Genomic DNA, 21218 nt, shown 5'->3' with positions numbered 1-21218 from the left:
CCTTCCCCATCATGGCTTTCGGGACTGGGGTGCTTCCCTCTCACCTCAGGTCAAGTGAGAGGGATTTTAAAGACTATTTGGAGAACTGAACATGTGACTGTCAGCTTCTGATACTCCATCCCTTTAATATCACACTGCTTGTGGGCACCAGTGTTGTTTATGGGCTTCAGACTCTGCAAGGGGATTGTCTCAGAAACCTCTTGCCAGGCAATGCCTCTGAATGAGGAGTGGCTTCCAGAGAAATCTGTACTCATCCTGGATAGACACCCAGTGATGCCTTTAAGCAAGCAACATTAGCTTCATTTATTGGGTGCCTCTCATTTGCTGGGTTCATCACATATATTCTTTCTAATTTGTATGATAACCCTACAAGTTAGGCAGGTGTCATTCACATTTTACAGAAGAGAAAACAGAGGCTGAAGAATGTGTGGCTATGTGTCCAACATCACATAGCTAATAGCAGCAGAGCTCTGTTTTGAACCTACCTCTGTATTCAAAATTCATGTCCTTCCACTAGTCCCAGGTCAGGCAGTCATGGAGAAGACATGTGTCTTCAGGGGCAGATACAGAGACCAAATTTAGGGTATGAGATATTGTATAGGGATCAACACTCATGAAAGGAAGAGGGAGGAAGCGATACTGGGCAGACAGACAAGCTGTGCGGCAATGCAGGTCTCGGCTGCCCTTGTAGGCACTTTGGAACAAAAGTCCATCAGTGTGGTGACCTGCAGGTGGAAGACTGGGCCTTGTACCTCTGCCTCACTCAGGTACAGGAGGCAGGCTGTCCCAGTACAGTGCTTAATTTTGTGTCAGCTTGACTGGGACATGGGGTGCCCAGATATTTGGCCCAGCCTTAGTTCTGAGTGTGTCTGTGGAGGTGTTTCTGGATGAGATTAGCATTTCAATTGGTTAGAGTGAGGGAAGCAGATTGCTGTCTCCAGTGTGGGTGGGCACCATCCCATCAGTTGAGGGCTTGAACAGAACAAAAAAGCAAAGGAAGAAATAATTGCTCTTTGCCTGACTGTGTGAACTGGGATATTGATCTTTTGCCCTTGGACTGGAACTTAACCATGGTTCCTCTGGTTCTTGTGCCTTCACATTTGGACTGGAAATTATACCACTGGCTTTCCCAGGCCTCCCAGCTCACAGATGGCAGATGGCAGATGACAGGATTTCTTAGCCTTCATAATCATGTGAGCCAATTCCTCACATATATGTATGCATGTGTATATATAGTGTGTGTGTGCATGTGTGTGTATATATATATACACACACACTATTGGTTGTGTTTCTCTGGAGAACTCTAATACACCCAGAATGTGTATTTCCTCCAGCAGGGTGACCCTTTGCAGCTGCAAAGAGTCCAAAGGGCTGAGAGAACCCCTGATGACTGCACACCCCACAGCTGGGCACCACATTCTTCCTTGAAGGAAGGGCTCCTGGCCATACATCCCTATATCTACCACACACCTCTGAGCTGTTAATTTCAATTTTTCTTTTGGTAGTTTTTGACTTAAAAAAATTGTGCTACATTAATACTTATGTTTTAATATCATTATTGACTTGAGATTCATTTAATAGCTTAAAAGATTTGAGTATGTGACTCCTAGGTTTAAAATCTGAGAACTGGTTAAAATGGTGAATTTTATTTTATGTATATTTTATCATGATTAAAAAATCTGTGACTGCTACACATTACATATATGAGAGTCCACATTCCCTTTACGTTCCTGAAACCTACCAGAATCAGGTCTTAAGCTATATTTACAAGCCTCTATTACAGATCACTCCTTCCCCACTCTCAGCTTCCCATCTGACTTCTTTGCTTCTAAACAATGCTTTAGCCATACTGACCTTCTCGTTGGTCCCAGAATATTCATCTTCTCTAACTGCTCAGTATTTTTGCACTTCCTAGATTATCTATTATATTTCCCTGACTTCTCTGCCTGATAAATTCCAACTGATCCTTCAAGATAAAATGTAAATATTATTCAACTCTTCTGGCAATTTTTTTTGCTGTAATCCCTGTTTTCCCATTATGTGTCTTCTAGAGTATGGTTTATATATAGATGCTGTAACTCCGGGGGAAAATCCAGGGCAAAATACCTTTGAAACCGAAATCAGTCAAAGGGAGAAATAAAGTGGGAGAAACCCATTTATTGCTCACAAGCAGTCATCCACTTCTCTCCTGCCTCTCTTGACCCAGCTGCAGAAGGGAACCCACCCAATCTCTCTGATCCGGAGATGCCCTCCCTTGCCCTTGTAATCACCTGTTGATATGGAGATGGACTACTTCTCTCCACCCCTTGGAAACACCTACTGATATGGAGATACACTAAGGGCAGGTGAGAGATTCTGGATATATTGCAACTTTATCCACAGATGAATGTGTATGATTTGGTTATATGTATACGTTACATCATTGTGTTGTGTGAGGATGGTTTTGGCCTCAAGTAACAAAAAAATAGGTCTTACCTCTCTATTGGCTTCACCCCTTTAGCCTATAATTCTGTTTAATGTTAACATTGCAAACTCCAGTGGATATGTTTCAGTTCTTAATTTACTTTATTTCAGTTCTGGTTATCTATTGCTGTGTGTGGTATAACACAAATTTATCTGGCTTTTGTCCCACTGCATTTGAGGCAGAGCTTCACAAATCCCTGGAATTTCCTGTGTGATAGGAGTGGCTTTATTATGCTAATGAAACGAGTACTGGTGGTCTCTTTAAAGAGCTTCAGGATGGGGTGGGGTTGTTGTCAGAAAGACAAACCACCAGATTAGAGTGTCAGGACATTCAGCTGCCACTAGGGATGGGAGCTAGAGACCTAGTTCAAACACCTGGCCAATTATTTAATTAATCATTCCTATGTAATAAAGCCCCAGTAAAACCTTTGGACCCTGAGACCAGTAGCTTACTGGTTGGTGAACACATTGATGTGCCAGGAGGGTGAGGTGCCCTTATTCCACAAGGAAAGGGCATGGATGCTCTGCATTTGAGTCTCTCCCGACCTTGTCCTGGGTGGATCCATTATAATAAAATGGTGTAATCAAGAGTTGGGCACTTCCCTGAATTCTGTGAGTCATTCAAGTGAATTACTGAACCTGAGGGGATTGTGGGAACCTCTGAATTTTCAGTCAGGCAGTCAGAAATGAGTGTGACCTGGAGACTCCAAAAGATTGCACCTGGTGTCTGGAATTCAGGCTGTCCTGCGGAGGAATTTGCCCTAAGCGTGTGGTGTTTTGGGCAAATCTGGATGGATACTGTCAGAACTGAATTGTACTATATCCATTGGAGTTATCTCAGTTGGAGTGGAAATTAAATACTACAGTTAACCATCCAGATAGTTGTTTAAAATAATTTGAAAACCATGATTTCTCACAGCTGTAGGTTGATGGGGCTCAGCCAGAGGTCCTCACCTGAGGTCTCATATGCAAATGCAGTGAGATGACCCTCTGAGGCCTGGGCAAATGGTACCTGGGCTGGACTAGCTGGAACAGCCATGCTGTCTGGGCACCTCTCTCTCCTCAGGGCTGGCTTGGGCTTTGTCAGGGTGTGATGATCTCAGGGTAGTCAGACTTCTTACATGGTGACTGGCTTCTCCCTGATGAGACAATTTCTGGTCAGGAACAGGAATTGGAAGCTATGGCCTCTTGAATTCCATACCAGGAAATGGGCACAGCATCCCTTCCATTGTATTCTTTTGGGAAGACAGTCACAAAACCCACTCGGACTCAAGGGCAGGAGGCATAGAAACCCACTTCTTGATGGAAGGAGCATCAAATAATTTATGGCAGTCTTTAATCTGCCTCATTGTCTCTTTGTCATTTGACAATGTTCACCGCAAATGATATGACATCATGTTCTCTGGTTTTTCTCTGATTTGTAAGTATTCTCTAGTCTTCTTTTATTTTTTATTTTTCCCCCTTGTCCCTTCCTTCCCACCCATCCTCCTCAGTCCCTTTCCCTTTGGTAACTGTTAGTCCATTCTTGGGTTCTGTGAGTCTGCTGCTGTTTTGTTCCTTCAGTTTTTTTCTTTGTTCTTGAATCCAAAGATAAGTGAAATCATTTGATACTTGTCTTTTTCGACCTGGTTTATTTCACTGAGCATAATACTCTCTAGCTCCATCCATGTTGTTGCAAATGGTAGGATTTGTTTTCTTCTTATGGCTGAATAATATTCCATTGTGTATATATACCACATCTTCTTTATCCATTGATCTACTGATGGACACTTAGATTGTTTCCATTTCTTGGCTATTGTAAATAGTGCTGCGATAAATATAGGGGTGCAAGTATCTTTTTCAAACTGGGCTGCTGCATTTTTAGGGTAAATTCCTAGAAGTGAAATTCCTGGGTCAAATGGTATTTCTATTTTAAGCTTTTTGAGGAACCTCCATACTGCTTTCCACAATGGTTGAACTAATTTACATTTCCACCAGCAGTGTCACAGATTTCCCCTTTCTCCACATCCTTGCCAACATTTGTTATTGTTTGTCTTTTGTATGGTGGCAATCCTTACTGGTATGAGGTGATATCTCATTGTGGTTTTAATTTTCATTTCTCTGATGGCTAACTATGTGAAGCATCTTTTCATGTGTCTGTTGGCCATCTGAATTTTTTCTTTGGAGAACTGTCTGTTCAGCTCCTCTGCCCTTCTTTTAAATTTTATTTTTATTATATTTATTTTGGTATCATTAATCTACAATTACATGAAGAACATTATGTTTACTAGGCTCCCCCCTTCACCAAGTCCCCCCCCAAATACACATTCACAGTCACTGTCCATCTGCGTAGTAAGATGCTGTAAAATCACTACTTGTCTCCTCTGTTTCCTCTGCCCATTTTTTAATTGGATTATTTGCTTTTTGTTTGTTGAAGTGTGTGAGCTCTTTATATATTTTAGATGTCAACCCTTTATTGGATAAGTCATTTATGAATATATTCTCCCATACTGTAGGATGCCTTTTTGTTCTATTGATGGTGTTCTTTGCTGTACAGAAGCTTTTCAGCTTGCTATAGTCCCACTTGTTCATTTTTGCTTTTGTTTCCCTTGCCCAGGGAGATATGTTCATGCAGAAGTCACTCATGTTTATGTCCAAGAGATTTTTGCCTATGTTTTTTTCTAAGAGTTTTATGGTTTCATGACTTACATTCAGGTCTTTGATCCATTTCGAATTTACTTTTGTATATGGGGTTAGACAGTGATCTAGTTTCATTCTCTTACATGTAGCTGTACAGTTTTGCCAACACCAGTTGTTGAAGAGATTGTAATTTCCCCATTTTATGTCCATGGCTCCTTTATTGTATATTAATTGACTATATATGTTTGGGTTAATGTCTGGAGTCTCTATTCTGTTCCACTGGTCTGTGGGTCTGTTCTTATGCCAGTACCAAATTGTCTTGATTACTGTGGCTTTGTAGTAGAATTTGAAGTTGGGAAGCGAGATCCCCCCTGCTTTATTCTTCCTTCTCAAGATTACTTTGACAATTCAGAGTCTTTTGTGGTTCCATATGAATTTTTGAACTATTTATTCCAGTTTGTTGAAGAATGCTGTTGTTATTTTGATAGGGATTGCATTGAATCTGTAGACCATTTTAGGCAGGATGGCCATTTTGACAATATTAATTCTTTCTAGCCAAGAGCATGGGATGAGTTTCCATTTGTTAGTGTCCTCTTTAATTTCTCTAAAGAGTGTCTTTTAGTTTTCAGAGTAAAGGTCTTTCACTTCCTTGGTTAGGTTTATTCCTAGGTACTTTATTCTTCTTGATGCAATTGTGAATGGAATTGTTTTCCTGATTTCTCTTTCTTCTAGTTCATTGTTAGTGTATAGGAAAGACACAGATTTCTGTGTGTTAATTTTGTATCCTGCAACTTTGCTGAATTCAGATATTAGTTCTAGTAGTTTTGGAGTGGAGTCTATAGGGTTTTTTATGTGCAGTATCGTCATCTGCAAATAGTGACAGTTTGACTTCTTCTTTACCAATCTGCATGCCTTTTATTTCTTTGTGTTGTCTGATTGCCGTGTCTAGGACCTCCAGTACTATGTTGATTAAAAGTGGGGAGAGTGGGCATCCTTGTCTTGTTCCCAATCTTAGGGGAAAAGCTTCCAGCTTCTCACTGTTAAGTATGATGTTGGCTGTGGGTTTGTCATATATGGCCTTTATTATGTTGAGATACTTGCCCTCTATACCCATTTTGTTGAGACATTTTATCATGAATGGATGTTGAATTTTGTCAAATGCTTTTTCAGCATCTATGGAGATGGTCATGTGGTTTTTGTACTTCTTTTTGCTGATGTGGTAGATGATGTTGATGGATTTTGGAATGTTGTACCATCCTTGCATCCCTGAGATGAATCCCACTTGATCATGGTGTATGATCCTCTTGATGTATTTTTGAATTTGGTTTGCTAATATTTTGTTGAGTATTTTTGCATCTACGTTCATCAGGGATATTGGTCTGTAATTTTCTTTTTGTTGGGGTTTTTGCCTGGTTTTGGTATTAGAATGATGCTGGCTTCATAGAACTATGAAGCCAGCATCATTCTAATACTTAGGAAGTATTCCCTCTTCTTCTATTTTTTGGAAAACTTTAAGGAGAATGGGTGTTATGTCTTCTCTATATGTCTGATAAAATTCAGCGGTGAATCCATCTCACCTGGAGGTTTTGTTCTTGGGTAGTTTTTTGTTTACCACTTCAATTTCATTGCTGGTAATTGGTCTGTTTAGATTTTCTGTTTCTTCCTGTGTCAGTCTTGGAAGGTTGTATTTTTCTAGGAACTTATACATTTCTTCTAGGTTTTCCATCTTGTTAGCATATAGATTTTCATGGTATTCTCTAATAATTCTTTGTATTTCTATGGGGTCATGATTTTTCCTTTCTAATTTCTGATTCTGTGTAGATTCTCTTTTTCTCTTAATAAGTGTGGCTATGGGTTTATCTATTTTGTTTATTTTCTCAAAGAACCAGCTCTTGGTTTCATTGATTTTTTTATTTTGTTTTATTCTTCTCAATTTTATTGATTTCTTGTCTGATCCTTATTATGCCCCTCCTTCTGCTGACTTTGGGCCTCATTTGTTCTTCTTTTTCCAGTTTCAATACTTGTGACTTTAGACTATTCATTTGGGATTGTTCTTCCTTCTTTAAATAGGCCTGGATTGCTATATTCTTTCCTTTTAGAACTGCCTTTCTGCGTCCCACAAAAGTTAGGGCTTTGTGCTCTTGTTGTCATTTGTCTCCAGATATTGCTGGATCTCTGTTTTAATTTGGTCATTGATCCATTGATTATTTAGGAGTATGTTGTTAAGTCTCCATGTGTTTGTGAGCCTTTTTGTTTTATTTGTACAATTTATTTCTAGAAATATAATTTATTTTATACCTTTGTGGTCTGAGAAGTTGGTTGGTAGAATTTCAGTCTTTTTGAATTTACTGACGCTGTTTTATGTGGTCTATTCTGGAAAATGTTCCATGTGCACATGAGAAGAATGTGTATCCTGATGCTTTTGGGTGGAGAGTTCTGTAGATGTCTGTTAGGTCCATCTGTTCTAGTGTGTTGTTCAGTGCCTCTGTGTCCTTACTTATCTTCTTTCTGGCGAATCTGTCCTTTGGAGTGAGTGGTGTGTTGAAGTCTCCTAAAATGAATGCATTGCTTTCTATTTCCTCCTTTAATTCTGTTAGTATTTGTTTCACATATGTTGGTGCTCCTGTGTTGGGTGTATATATATTGATAATGGTTATATCTTCTTGTTGGACTGCCCCCATTATCATTATGTAATGTCCTTCTTTATCTCTTACTTTCTTTGGTTTGAAATCTCTTTTGTCTGATACAAGTACTGCAACACCTGCTCTTTCTCCCTATTGTTTGCATGAAATATCTTTTTCCATCCCTTCACTTTTAGTCTGTGCATATATTTGGGTTTGAGGTGAGTCTCTTGTAAGTAGTATATAGATGGGTCTTGCTTTTTTTATCCATTCTATTACTCTGTGTCTTTTTATTGTTGCATTCAGTCCATTTACATTTAGGGTGATTATCGATAGATACATACCATTGCCATTGCAGGCTTTGGATTCATGGTTACCAAAGGTTCAAGGGTAGCCTCTTTAGTATCTAACCATCTAATTTAACTCTCTTATTAAGCTATTATATACACAGTCTGATGATTCTTTATTTCTCTCTCTTCTTATTCTTTGTCCTTCATTCTTTGTATGTTAGGTGTTTTATTCTGTACTCTTTTGTGTTTCGTTTGACTGCTTTTGTGGATAGTTGATTTTATTTTTTGCCTTTAATTAGTATTTGGTTGGTCTGCTTTCTTTGGTGTGATTTTATTTTCTCTCTTGACATCTATTTAGCCTTGGGAGTGCTTCCATCTACAGCAGTTCCTTTAAAATATCCTGTAGAGGTATTTTGTGGGAGACAAATTCCCTCAACTTTTGCTTGTCTCGAAACTGTTTAATCCCTCCTTCAAATTTAAATGATAATCGTGCTGGATACAGTATTCTTGGTTCAAGGCCCTTCTGGTTTATTGCATTAAATATATCATACTATTCTATTCTGGCCTGTAAGGTTTCTGTTGAGAAGTCTGATGACAGCCTGATGGGTTTTCTTTTGTTGTTGATCTTTTTTCTCCTGGCTGCCTTTAGTACTCTGTCCTTGTCTTTGATCTTTGCCATTTTAATTATTATATGTCTTGGTGTTGTCCTCCTTGGGTCCCTTGTGTTGGGAGATCTGTGGGCTTCCATGGTCTGAGAGACTATTTCCTTCCCCAGCTTGACGAAGTTCTCAGCAGTTATTTCTTCAATGACACTTTCTATCCCTTTTCTCTCTTATTTTTCTTCTGGTACCCCTGTAATGTGAATATTGTTCTGTTTGGATTCATCACACATTTCTCTTAATATTCTTTCATTCCTAGAAATCCTTTTATCTCTCTCCATCTGAGCTTCTCTGTATTCCTGTTTTCTGATTTCTATTCCGTTAACAGTCTCTTGCACCTTGTCTAGTCTGCTTTTAACACCTTCTATTGATTGTTTCATTTCTGTTATCTGCCTCCAGACTTCATCCCTTAGCACTTGCATATTTCTCTGTAGGTCCATCAGCATGGTTATGACTTTTATTTCGAATTATTTTTCAGGAAGATTGGTTATATCTGAAAGGTCCCCACCCATAAGATAGCGAACTTCCTGCCTCTCTTCTGGGTCTTCAGTTCCCGCTGGCACCACCTGAAGCCCAATCACCTCTCGCCACCCTACCAATCCCAGCACCTAGCCAATAGCCACCAGCCCCGTAGAAGTAACACGCCAATCAGCTCATGCCCCTTCCTATATTACCCAGCACCTTTCCCTAATAAAGCGGAATTGTCCGGTGAATTGCTGCTGTGTGTCGCTCCCTCCTTTCATTGGTGCCAAAACCCGGGAAACGGGACACCCCAACTGGGCCCTGTCTTCCCACGACACCAGCGGCACCTTGCCCTTGTCCTTTTTTTCCGGCGCTGGCTCCTCACACTCACCACTCCTCTTTGGCCTTTGGGTAAGTTTTCCCCCGGAGTGGGCTGCTCTTCCCCGAGGTATCGCAGCGCCACTGACCGTGATCGTCCGGCAAGGTCCTGACGCTCGGGGACGAGGAGGGAACTCTCCCCGCCTCAGGCCTTCATGACTGTGGCGGACTCTCAGGCCCCTCCTCCAACAGCCATAAATGAGGTGACTCCTTTGCAGATAAGAACGCTCCCCTTCCCCCCACTTCCATTCCTTCCACTGAAAATTCCTAGTACTAGGTTCCTCGTGACTCTGGCACTCTGCCATCTTAGAGAAGTCTGGGTGACGACCCACACTTCCTAAGAAATTCCGACTCATATACGAGTTTCCACAGACCACCAAGGATCATCGGGGATGCTCTTTGTCTCCTTGCGGTCTGCTTCCAGTCCGAGGATCTCCTTTCGTCTTCCCCTGTTTGTCTCCTTCTCTGTCCTTCAGCCATGGGAGCCTCCTCATCCCTCCCTGAAAGTTCACCTTTTGAATGCCTGCTCAAGTATCTAGCCACCCTCTCCCTGACGCCTGATATAAAACCAAAACTTCTCCGTAAATACTGCTCCCAAGGTTGGCCGACAAAGCCCCTAGACAATAACAACCAATGGTCCGCAGGGGGAACTCTTGATCCTAACATCACTCGCAATCTCTTTAACTACTGCCAGCGCCTGAAAAAATGAAAGGAGATTCCCTATATCGAGGCTTTTCACCTCCTAGCCCAAAATCCTGTCCTCTGCACCACCTGTTCCATGCCCCAAGTTCTCCTAGCCTGCAGGCCAGCTCCCTCTCCTCCACACACTCCCAGTCCCTCTTCAATTACCTTTGACCCGGCCGATGAACCTCCGCCATACAGACTTCCTCCTTCAGCCCCTCCCCCTCCTACAACCCCTCCGCCCTCTTCCGCCATCGCCACCACCTCCACCTCTTCCCCCGCAGAGGCCTCCTGCCCACTCACTTCCCCTTCTTCTCCTACAACAGCCCTTCCCCCTTCCTCTCCCACCATCTCCTCCCCCATCTCACCTCCTACACCTTCGCCTCCTCACCTGCCCCTCCCCCACGGATTGAGACTGAGCCTTTCAGCACCCCTTTAACTAGGTCCCGGGGGCCTCCTCCGTCTTTGCCCTCATCAACTGTTTCTCCCCCACAGACTGAGCCAGAACCCTTCAGTCCCCCTCAGACTCCATCCCGGGGGCCTCCCCAAATTACTGCACCCTTCCGAGAGGTGGCGGGACCCGAAGGCATTGTGCGAGTTCACGTACCTTTCTCCTTAGGGGATTTAGCCCAACTTGAAAAATGCCTTGGTTCCTTTTCCACTGATCCCACGACATATATCAGGGAGGTTCAATGGACCCTCCAGTCTTACAGCCTCACACATCATGACATTTTCATGCTCCTGGCCAATACCCTCCTTCCTGAAGAGCGTAGACGAGTTTGGGACTTCGCCCATACACACGCTACCGAAACCCACAGGATGGACCCCACCTATCCCACTGGCCCCACCGCTGTCCCTGAATAAGACCTGCACTGGGATTATAACACTGCTGTAGGTCTCCGCTCTCGGGATATTTTTGCCTCCTGCCTAATAGCAGGTCTGAAAAAGGCAGCTCGTAAAATAGTCAATTTTCAAAAGCTCTAGGACATAATTCAAAAAAAGGAAGAAACTCCCTCCAAATTCCTAGATAGACTCACCCAAGCCCTATTACAGTATACCAGCCTAGATCCAGAAATGCTGGATGGAAGCCATGTCCTTATGACATACTTCCTGGCTCAAAGCTACCCCTACATTAAAGGTAAACTCAAAAAGTTAGATCAGGGCCCTGCTACCCCGCAGACTGAGATCCTTACAGTGGCTTTTAAAGTCTTCCATAACTGCAAGGAGGAGAAAGAATGCCATAAACAAAAGGCTGATCAGGCCAACTTTCAGATGTTGGCTCAGCTGATAAAACCACAACCTGGGTGCCGCTCCACAAACAAGCCCCCCCCGAGGAGCTTGTTTCACATGCAGAAAAGAAGGACATTGGTCAAGGGCGTGCCCCTCCCCGAGACCTCCTACCACCCCATGACCCAGATGCCACAAAAAGGGCCACTGGGGGTCTAATTGCCCAACCACCTGAAGGGGAGACTGGACGAACAACCCCCATCCTAAGCCTGCCATAGTGGGACTGGTGGAGGAGGATTGACAGGGCCCAGGGTCTTCTCACCCAACCATTTCCATCACCAAACAGGAGCCCAGGGTTACTTTAACAGTAGACGGTCACCCCATCTCCTTCCTCCTAGATACAGGAGCCACCTTCTCGGTCTTGTGAGAATACCGCAGCCCTACCACACCAGCCATTACTCCTATAGTCGGGGTAGGAGGAAAACAGATCTTCCCATTGAAAACCCCTCCCCTTTTATGCACAATCCAGGACAATCCCATACCTTTTTCCCACTCCTTCCTGGTTATGCCCCAGTGTCCCATCCCTTTACTAGGATGGGACATCCTTTCTCTCCTCCATGTTTCCATAACTATATCCACTCCCACAGCCCCCAGTACCCCCTTTCTGATGGCCCTCATAGCCAATGAACCCCCTCTATCTCATGAAAGCTCCAGTTTCACCCTCATACACCCTGTAGATCCCAAGGTCTGGGACATTACAAGTCCCTCCATGGCTCTATGTCCTGCATCTATTAAATTACGGGAACCCTCACAGTATATCTGTCAGGCCCAATACCCCCTAACCACTTCGGCCCTCATAGGCCTCCAACCCATAATTCAGGACCTTTTAAACAAAAATTACCTCAGACCCACTCACTCCCCATTTAATACCCCCATATTAGCTGTTAAAAAATCCAACGGATCTTTCTGCCTTGTCCAAGACCTTCGCCTCATCAGCATGGCCGTTGTCCCTATCCATCCCTTGGTTCCAAATCCATACACCCTTTTATCACAGATCCCTGCCTGAGCATTCCATTTCTCGGTCCTAGATCTCAAGGGCTCATTTTTTTCTATCCCTCTGGACCCCTCCTCCCAAGATTTTTTTGCCTTCACCTGGACGGACCCATACACAAGACATTCTGAACAACTCACTTGGACAGTTTTGCCACAAGGCTTCCAAGATCATCCCCATATTTTTGGACAGGTCCTAGCTCAGGACCTCAAACAGTTTCATCATGATCACTCCGAGTCCACCTTATTACAATACATGGATGATCTTCTACTCTGCAGTCCCTCGTGGGAACAGTCTCAACTTGACACCGCCTCCCTACTTAACCTTCTAGCTTCCAGAGGTTACCGGGTATCCCCCGTCAAAGCTCAAATCTCTTCCCCTTCTGTACTTACCTCGGATTCTTTCTATCTCAACAAAGAAAGTCCATTAATTTAGACAGAAAATGACTCCTCTCTGACCTGCCCGTTCCCAAAACCAAGACAGAAATCCTTTCCTTTCTAGGCCTAGCTGGGTATTTTAGAGCGTGGATCCCTAACTTCTCCCTGTTGGCAAGACCCCTATATGACCTCAGCAAGGGCCCCCCTGAAGAACCATTATCCTCCTCACCCCAACACTCCTTCATTAAGCTCCATCAAGCCCTTGTAGAAGCCCCAACTCTCCATCTTCCTGATTTGTCGAAGCCCTTCTGATTATACATTCATGAGAGATCCAGTCAAGCTCTAGAAGTCCTAGACCAATATTATGGCCCATCCTTTGCCCCAGTAGCTTATCTTTCCAAGCAATTAGACCCCACAGTTCAGGGATGGGCCCCCTGCCTATGGGCATTAGCTGCTGGACAGCTCTTGCAGAAGGAAGCTCATAAACTGACATTTGGGGCGCCCCTTACCATTCTGTCCCCACATCACCTAAAAGACCTCTTAACCTACAAAAGTTTACAGACTCTCCCTCCCTCCAGACTCCTGACCTTACTGTCTTCTTTCCTCCAAAATCCAGATATTTCTTTCCTCCCCTGCCAGCCCCTGAATCCATCCACTCTTCTTCCTCTACCATACTCTCCTCATACTCCCTCGCATGATTGCCTAGAAGCTCTTCACAACTTCCTTCTGTGCCACTCCACAATCTCCTAAGGAGCCCTCTCACACTCCAACCTCATCTGGTGTACTGATGGGTCCTCCTTTAAACATGAGGGCACCCACTACGTAGGATACACAGTAGTTTCCCTCAAAGACGTCATCAAGGCATGAGCCCTAACCCCCAGCACAACCAATCAACAGTCCGAACTCATTGCAGCCACCAGAGCTTGCATTCTGGCCTGGGACACATCTCTCACACTGTACACTGACTCCAAATACGTATTCCACATTCTCTTGTCTCATGTGGCAGTATGGAAGGAATGAGGCCTCCTCACCACAAAAGGAAATTCCATCACTAATTCAGCCTTAATTACCAAACTTATAGAGGCTTCACAACCCCCACACCGACTAGGCATAGTCCACTGCAAATCACATCAAAAAGATGACTCCCCCATTAAAGGGGTAACAACAAAGCTGATAGAGTAGCCCGGTCAGTTGCCCTATCAGAAGATGCACCAGACAACGATCCGTCTGCCCTTGCCGATTTAGCCTTATCACAAGACACCCTCTGTTCCCAGGACAAAGAGTCCCTCTTCCGCTTCTTACACGATCTGTTCCATCCTAGCCCCCAATCCTTGATCCATTTTTTACAATCCTTTTTTTCTCTCTCTCCTGAAGACAAAACCCTACTTGACCAAATCAGCCGCAGGTGCACCATCTGCCAATGCACTAATCCTAATACCCTCCTCAAGGTCCGACCCTTCCCGGATCATCAAGCAAGGGGTAATGTCCCCGCCGCAGATTGGCAAGTAGACTTCACTAACATGCCCACCGTATGACGTACCAGATATCTACTTGTGTTAGTAGATACATTTTCAGGATGGGTCGAGGCTTTCCCCACCATTAACAAACAAGCGTCCGTGGTTGCTTCTATCCTCCTCACCCAGGTCTTTCCTAGGTTTGAGATGCCCGCCTCCCTCCAATCAGATAACGGCCCTGAGTTCACTGCCCAAATTATCCAGAACCTCTCCAAGTCGCTCTCACTTCCCTGGCATTTACATTGTCCTTATCGACCACAGGCTTTGGGAAAAGTAGAAAGAGCCAATAGGACTCTAAAGGACATCCTGACCAAACTATCTCTAGAACTACACCTTGACTGGGTTTGCTTACTTCCCTTAGCTCTACTCCACATTCGGGCCCTCCCAAAGAAACCTTCCTTCTTGTCGCCCTTTGAGATCATGTACGGCCGCCCAATTCTACCCCCGGGGCTCCCTCCCCACAAAGGACCAATTCCTCCCAACATGGCCCTTCCGCTACTCTTTCTCCTCCACACCAAATTATGGAAATATCAGGATTGGCTCCTCCCAGATCCATCCACTTCCCAAAACCCTCCTGTCTTATGACCCGGTCAACTAGTGTTTTATAAGCCTCCAGAAAATAAGCCCCCTCTCAACAAAAACTGGGAAGGTCCACACTCAGTCATTCTCTGCACCACCTCGGCAACTAAGCTCTCACTGCCTGATAACTCTGTCACCCCTTCATATCTCTAGGTTGAAACCAAACACCCAGGACCCACCTCCTCTGGACACCCAAGATCCAACCCAGAGTCCTTCGGATACAGCCCAAGATGCTGTCTACTCTTCCACGCTCCATCCCTCTGATCCTTTGAAACTCCGCATCTCCCATTCACCCCCTTTGCCATCCATACTCGAATCATGACCTTTTCTTCCTTTACTGCTCTCTCGCTCTCATTCCTCATTTCTGTTATCTTCCCTGTCACCTCAGCCTCCTTTGTATGGTGATTCAAGGTCAGACAGACTTACACACAGCATCAAAAACCACTGCCCTCATTATCACATCAGAATGCCCTCTAAAAGGCTGCTCCGAGCCTTTGTACCTTCACTTTCCTCCCTCCACTAAAGTGTTCACTAGCAGCCCCCTTTTCACTCCCTAACTCTGCTTCCTCTATGACCAAAAACAAGCCTCATGCAGGCAGTGGCCAGACACCTATGGGGGATGTCCCTACTGGTCTTGCACCATTCACTACATGTGTGACTCTCGGTACCCACAGTATTACTCCTCCAACTGTTTCATAAAATATCCCAACACTCATTCTCCTTATCAATCCCTGATCCCTGGGACCCTCGATGGGCTGCCAGAGTCACAGCTTGAGTTTACTACGGGGGGTCCATGACCCCCCACAGTACCCTTCATATCTCTCGAGAGTATGTTCCTTCTCATTCCTAGATCTCTCAAGTTGCATCAGATATCAGACATTACGAAAAAGTCATTATTCAAACATTTGACTGCGCCTCTTCATCTTCCTGTCCCCGCCCCTCTTCTAATTTCTCTTATTCTTGGTTACAGCTCATTCAAGACACCATCATCTTTCTCAACCACACCCTCAACACAGCCAGTTGTTTCTTGGGCGCATCACTACAGCACCCACTGCTGGCTGCCGTGCCCCTTAATATTTCCAACTACTCCTTCCATGCAGAAGGACAACCCCTCTGCCCGCTGGCAGACATACCCCTATGGGAACCAGAATACGCAGATAATCTCACCATCCACCACTGTGTAGGCCCGACTCCACCCCCCTCCAGCGGACTTCACTGCCTCTTTATCTACACCCCCACCTCTGACTCTAAAACTTTTACACAACCAGGACACTTCTTTTGGTGTAATGGCAGTCTTTTCAACTCACTGCCTCCCAACTCCAATATACCCTGCATTCTCGCCACCCTAATCCCACAGCTTACACTTTACATCATGGCAGAATTTCTTGAGCTCCAACCTCCCTTGCCCTCGCGCACAAAAAGGGCTGCTTTCCTTCCCATCATGGTCAGTATCTCTTTGACCACCTCAGCCATTGGGGCATGGTTTTTGGGAGGAGCCTTGGGTCACTCTCTATGGGCAATTAGAGATCTCAATGCCAAACTTGAGGGAGCCCTGACATCCACTGCCGATTCCCTGGCCTCTCTCCAAAGACAGATCACTTCGCTAGCTAAGGTCACCCTTCAAAACCAGCGGGCCTTAGATCTGCTTATAGTCAAAAAGGGTGGCACCTGCGTCTTCCTTCACGAAGAGTGCTGCTATTATATCAACGAATCTGGCATTGTAGAAACTGACATTACCAAACTCACCGACCTTGCCTCCAGTCTCCACTCTGCTTCCAATTCCAACCCATTCTCTTCAATACTAACAAATCCCTTCCTTACCTGGCTGTGGCCCATTGCAGGCCCTATAATAATCATTCTTCTCACCTGTCTCTTCTTGCCTTGTATAACAAAGTTTATCAAATCCCAAGTCGGTAAAATCTCTAATCAAGCTTTCAACCAGCTTTTACTCAGGAACTACCAGCTTTTAGCCACAGAAGATCCCTCACCCTCACGTAACCTCCTCACCACACACTGAGATGGACCCCTTTCTCCACAGGGTGGCCACAGACGCCTGGCTTCTGGCACCCGTGTCCTCTTGGCACCATTGGAATCAACAAGTCCTCGACCTATGGTTACAGGGAACCTTCATTGATTTCCAACCTGAAGAAGTCCACATCTACTTGTCCTTACTGTGGGGAGTCCTATCTACCCTTTCCCCCCAGTCCTCAAGCCCTCACTCCCTTCTCCACCCCCATTCAGCAGGAAGCAGTCAGAGAGAAAGCAACGTCCACAACCCCATAGAGGAGAAAGCGGGGAATGAAGGGTCCCCACCCGTAAGATGGCGAACTTCCGGCTTCTCTTTGGGGTCCTCGGTTCCCGCTGGTGCCACCTGAAGCCCAATCACCTCTCACCCCCCTCCCAATCCCAGCACCTAGCCAATAGCCACCAGCTCCATAGAAGTAACACCCCAATCAGCTCATGCCCTTTCCTATATAACCCAGCACCTTTCCCTAATAAAGCAGAATTCTCCGGTGAATTTCTGCTGTGTGTTGCTCTCTCCTTTCAATATCTATCTCAGCAGGCCCTCTCTCTGAGGTTGTCTGAGTGATTTTTTACCAGACCAGGTTCTTCTGCCTTTTCATGGTGATAGAAGTGGTTGCAGGCAGGTAGCGCGTGTGTCAATTGGGAGAACAAAGTCCCTTCCTGCTTCTTGGTCACCCTGCTCTTATCCACTGCCTTTGCCATCTACCTGCACACTGGGAACAGTCTCTGGGATAATGCCCTGAGCTGCCATGGGTGGGGTGGCCCTTGGGATAGCCAAGTGTACTGTGAGGGGTCGCAGCCATGCCACGTGTGTCCTCCTGCGACATGGCACCCTTTCCTGCCTCCAGACCTTGTTCTGGCTTCTGATGCCTGTGCCATCTACCTGCACACCCAGAGCGGACTCTGCGATAATTTCCTGAGCTTCTGTGGGTGGGGCAGTCATCGGGATAGCCTAGCACACTGTGGGGGGGTCACAGCCATGCTGCATGTGTTCTGTTGTGTGAATGGCACCCCATTGTGCCTTTTGGACCTTGCTGTGGCTTCCTCTGTCTGTCCCAGTTAGCTCTGCACTGGGAGGAGACTGTGTGTTTGCTGTGGGTGGGGCTGTTCTCCAGTTGCTCTGCAGCTGTGGCAGGTCAGCTGATTTGCTTGCAGCACTGAGGGGCTTATCGCCTTGAGGGGCTTTGGGGCTGTGTTACCCCCCAGGCGGTTAGGGAGACTGAGGTTACTCAAGATTCCCAGCCTGCTGAGCTGAGTATGCTTGGGTGATTTTGTCCAGCTGTTGACCCTTTGTCCCTTTAAGACTTTTAAAAAGCGCCCGCTTTTCTTTTGTCCCAGGGGAGCCTGCTGTGGGGACCCGCTTGCAGTCTCTGTCTCGGAGTTTACTTCTCCATTTCTCTAATATCCAGTGCACCATGCAATGTGTGTCTGTGCTCCCGATGCAGATTACTGGGGCTGATTCTTTAGTAGTCCTGTGCTTCTACTCCCTCCCCACTCTAATTCTTTTCCTCTCCCCGCCCATGAGCTGGGGTCGGGGGAGTGCTTGGTCCCACCGGGTCACAGCTTTGTATCTTACCCTCTTTGTGAGATGCTGAGTGCTCACAGATGTAGATGGAGCCTGGCTGTTGTACTGTGTCTTCTGGTCACTCTTTTAGGAAAACTTGTATTTGTTGTATTTTAAAAAGTATATATGTTTTTTGGAGTTGATTTCTGCTGCTGTACTCATGCTGCAATCTTGAGTCCCTCCCCTCTGATTCTCTCTAGTCTTCTTAATGGTATTTTCTTTTCTCCACTAGTGAACATCCTTTTCCTTTTTCTCTCTCACTATAATCATTTACCCTTGATGATCATATCCATTTTTATGACTTCAGTCCTCTCCTTTAGGCTGCTGATCTCTTAAATCTCCAAAGATGGCTACTCTAAGCTTCTAATCCGTATAGCCAATAAACTTTTACAACACCTGTGGTGGATATCTCTCCAGGCTTTGTGCCCTTATCAGGGGTTCTACCTACCCTTGGACAGAACCATGAGTTTTGTCCTCAGAGTGGCTGGGATTTCTGTGTGTTGCTTCTCTGAGACTCTCCTGCTTCCATCCAGCTATTCCATATTCACAGCAACCTCCACATTTCCAGAATGACCTGGGTCACAGAACCCGAAAGTGCCCACAAGATGTGAGAAGGCTGAACAGGAAAGATTTACATGAATTTTCAGAATCCTTTACCTTGGGACCTACATTTAATAACTTCCAGGTCACTCAGGTGTAAGAAGTGCATAGTTTGTGTTTCTATTAATTGTATTTTTTCATAATTACACTTTTATAGTTAAGAAATTAACAACTTAATTGGCCAATTCATGATCCCCCACATCCATTCTGATAAAAACAATGTCTGGCTGGACTTTTTCACAAAACTTGTGAACATGACGTTTAATAGTAAAAAGTAGCTGGTAAATTGTCCTTGAAAGCATACTTAAAAACACATATGGACTTGAACAATATGTTTGCTTAAAACAATAGACTATGAACACTGTTTAAATAAATCCTAATTATTTAATGTTTATATAATAATTTTGGTCAATTTTGTTATATTTATACTTGAGTTATATGTTGGCAGACCATTTCTGTGTCATATCCCTTATTAACTCCAAGGTGCAAGGACTTCTGTTCTGGAATGGACCATCACTGTGGTTTCTTCTTTTGTAACTGGTCTGAATCTGGAACAGACCTTTGTAATTATCCAATGTATGAATACTGCAGTTTATGGATGTACCACAGTGGCACCCTCAGTCTGATGCCATCTTCAGTGAAATTCAACAAACAAAAAATTTGTAAGGCACTGTGTTCCATGCTCCAGAGGATGTAAAGAGCCTAAGGAGTTAAAATCAATGAGGGAGAGTGTGGGCAAAATTGCAGTATTTCCAGAATCTCTTGCCTGGCTTTAGTCCCTTTACAATAGGTGTTTCTTCCTGCAGCCTTGGGGCAGAGAGGCTGTTCTCTCCTCCCCTCCACTGCCTAATAGATCTGATGACCATCTGTCACCAGGGATCTGCCCACAGAGTTTCCCCCGAAAGGGGCGGGCGGGGAGGTGAGCGCAAGCCAAGACAGGAGAGCCACGGCTAGAGGGGATGGACGGAGCCAGGCTTCTGTGAGCAATAAAAAGTTTCCCCACTTTATGCTTTTCCTAGACGTTTTTCGGCTTCACCAGTTTCACTAGTTTATTCGTGCCAGGCTGGGAACACGTTTCCCTCCTGGTGCTACAGAAAGAGGAGTCAGAGACACCTGTAGGACATTATAGCTAGGTGAAAGTGTACAGGCTTGTCGCGGAGCACAGGAATTAAGTGTTGCTTCTCACTGGAGGAGGGAGGGATGGGGAAAGTATTCCAGACAGAGGGAACAGAGTAGAGGCATGTACCAGGAAAGTTTAGGTTGTGCTTGGGAATGATGAGTAAATCCTTGGCTGGAGCACAGAGTATATGCCGGTGGGTACCAAGGAAAAAGATGAATAAAAGATTAGGGCAGCATCCTGGAAAGCTTCATTCAGAGAGAGGTGAGTCATCGAGGCTTTTGAGCATAGGTGGGACTTGCTCCCCGCACTGTTTCATGACTGTGGCTCTCAGGGTTTCATGTCAGTGCTTGACTGCATGGGTGGCTTGTTCTCTTTCCTGACGGAAAAGACTAACCTTAAAATACAAAGCAAAGCAAAACAAAAAAATCCCACTCCTGAACTGATTGCTGTTCTAATGACTTTCTCCCTCAACAGCAAAGCCCTGCAGAGCAGGCTGGAATCTGTGTCTGGATCCCCCCTTCTGTTCTGTTCTTTAAAAACCCTAAACCCCACTGAAGGGCCCCCACCAGTAAGATGGCGAACTTCCAGCTTCTCTTCCGGGTCCTCGGTTCCTGACGGCGCCACCTAAAGACCAATCACCTCTCTCCCCACTCCCACTCCCAGCACCTAGCCAACAGCCACCAGCCCCGTAGAAGTAACAACACAATCACCCCATGCCCCTTCCTATATAACCCAGCACCTTTCCCCAATAAAGCGGATTTCTCCAGTGAATTGCTGCTGTGTGTCGCTCCTTTCCTTTCATTGGTGCCGAAACCCGGGAGACGGGACACCCCAACTGGGCCCCCTCTTCCCTCCGACATCAGCAGCAGCTTGCCCTCATCCTCTTTTTCTGGCACTGGCTCATCACACTCACCACTCCTCTCTGGCCTTTAGGTAAGTTTTCCCCTAGAGTAGGCCACTCTTCCCCGAGCTATCGCAGTGCCATTGA

At 45.2% G+C, this 21218-nt stretch overlaps 1 long non-coding RNA gene across 2 annotated transcripts in view; it reads left to right on the top strand.

The window, feature by feature from the left end:
* The window catches only part of LOC118968281 (uncharacterized), a 31502-nt gene extending 10512 nt beyond the window's left edge, over positions 1 to 20990 (top strand). For both annotated transcript variants that reach the window (XR_005055855.2, XR_005055853.2), the window contains exons 2-3: positions 2207 to 2345; positions 20705 to 20990. This is a non-coding gene — a long non-coding RNA (uncharacterized lncRNA). The remainder of the gene's footprint in view (positions 1 to 2206; positions 2346 to 20704) is intronic.
* Positions 20991 to 21218: the final 228 nt, after the last annotated feature.

Source organism: Manis javanica, chromosome 2 (genome assembly GCF_040802235.1).
Source record: "Manis javanica isolate MJ-LG chromosome 2, MJ_LKY, whole genome shotgun sequence".
Classification (NCBI taxonomy): domain Eukaryota; kingdom Metazoa; phylum Chordata; class Mammalia; order Pholidota; family Manidae; genus Manis; species Manis javanica.
This window is presented reverse-complemented; position numbering and strand designations above follow the sequence as displayed.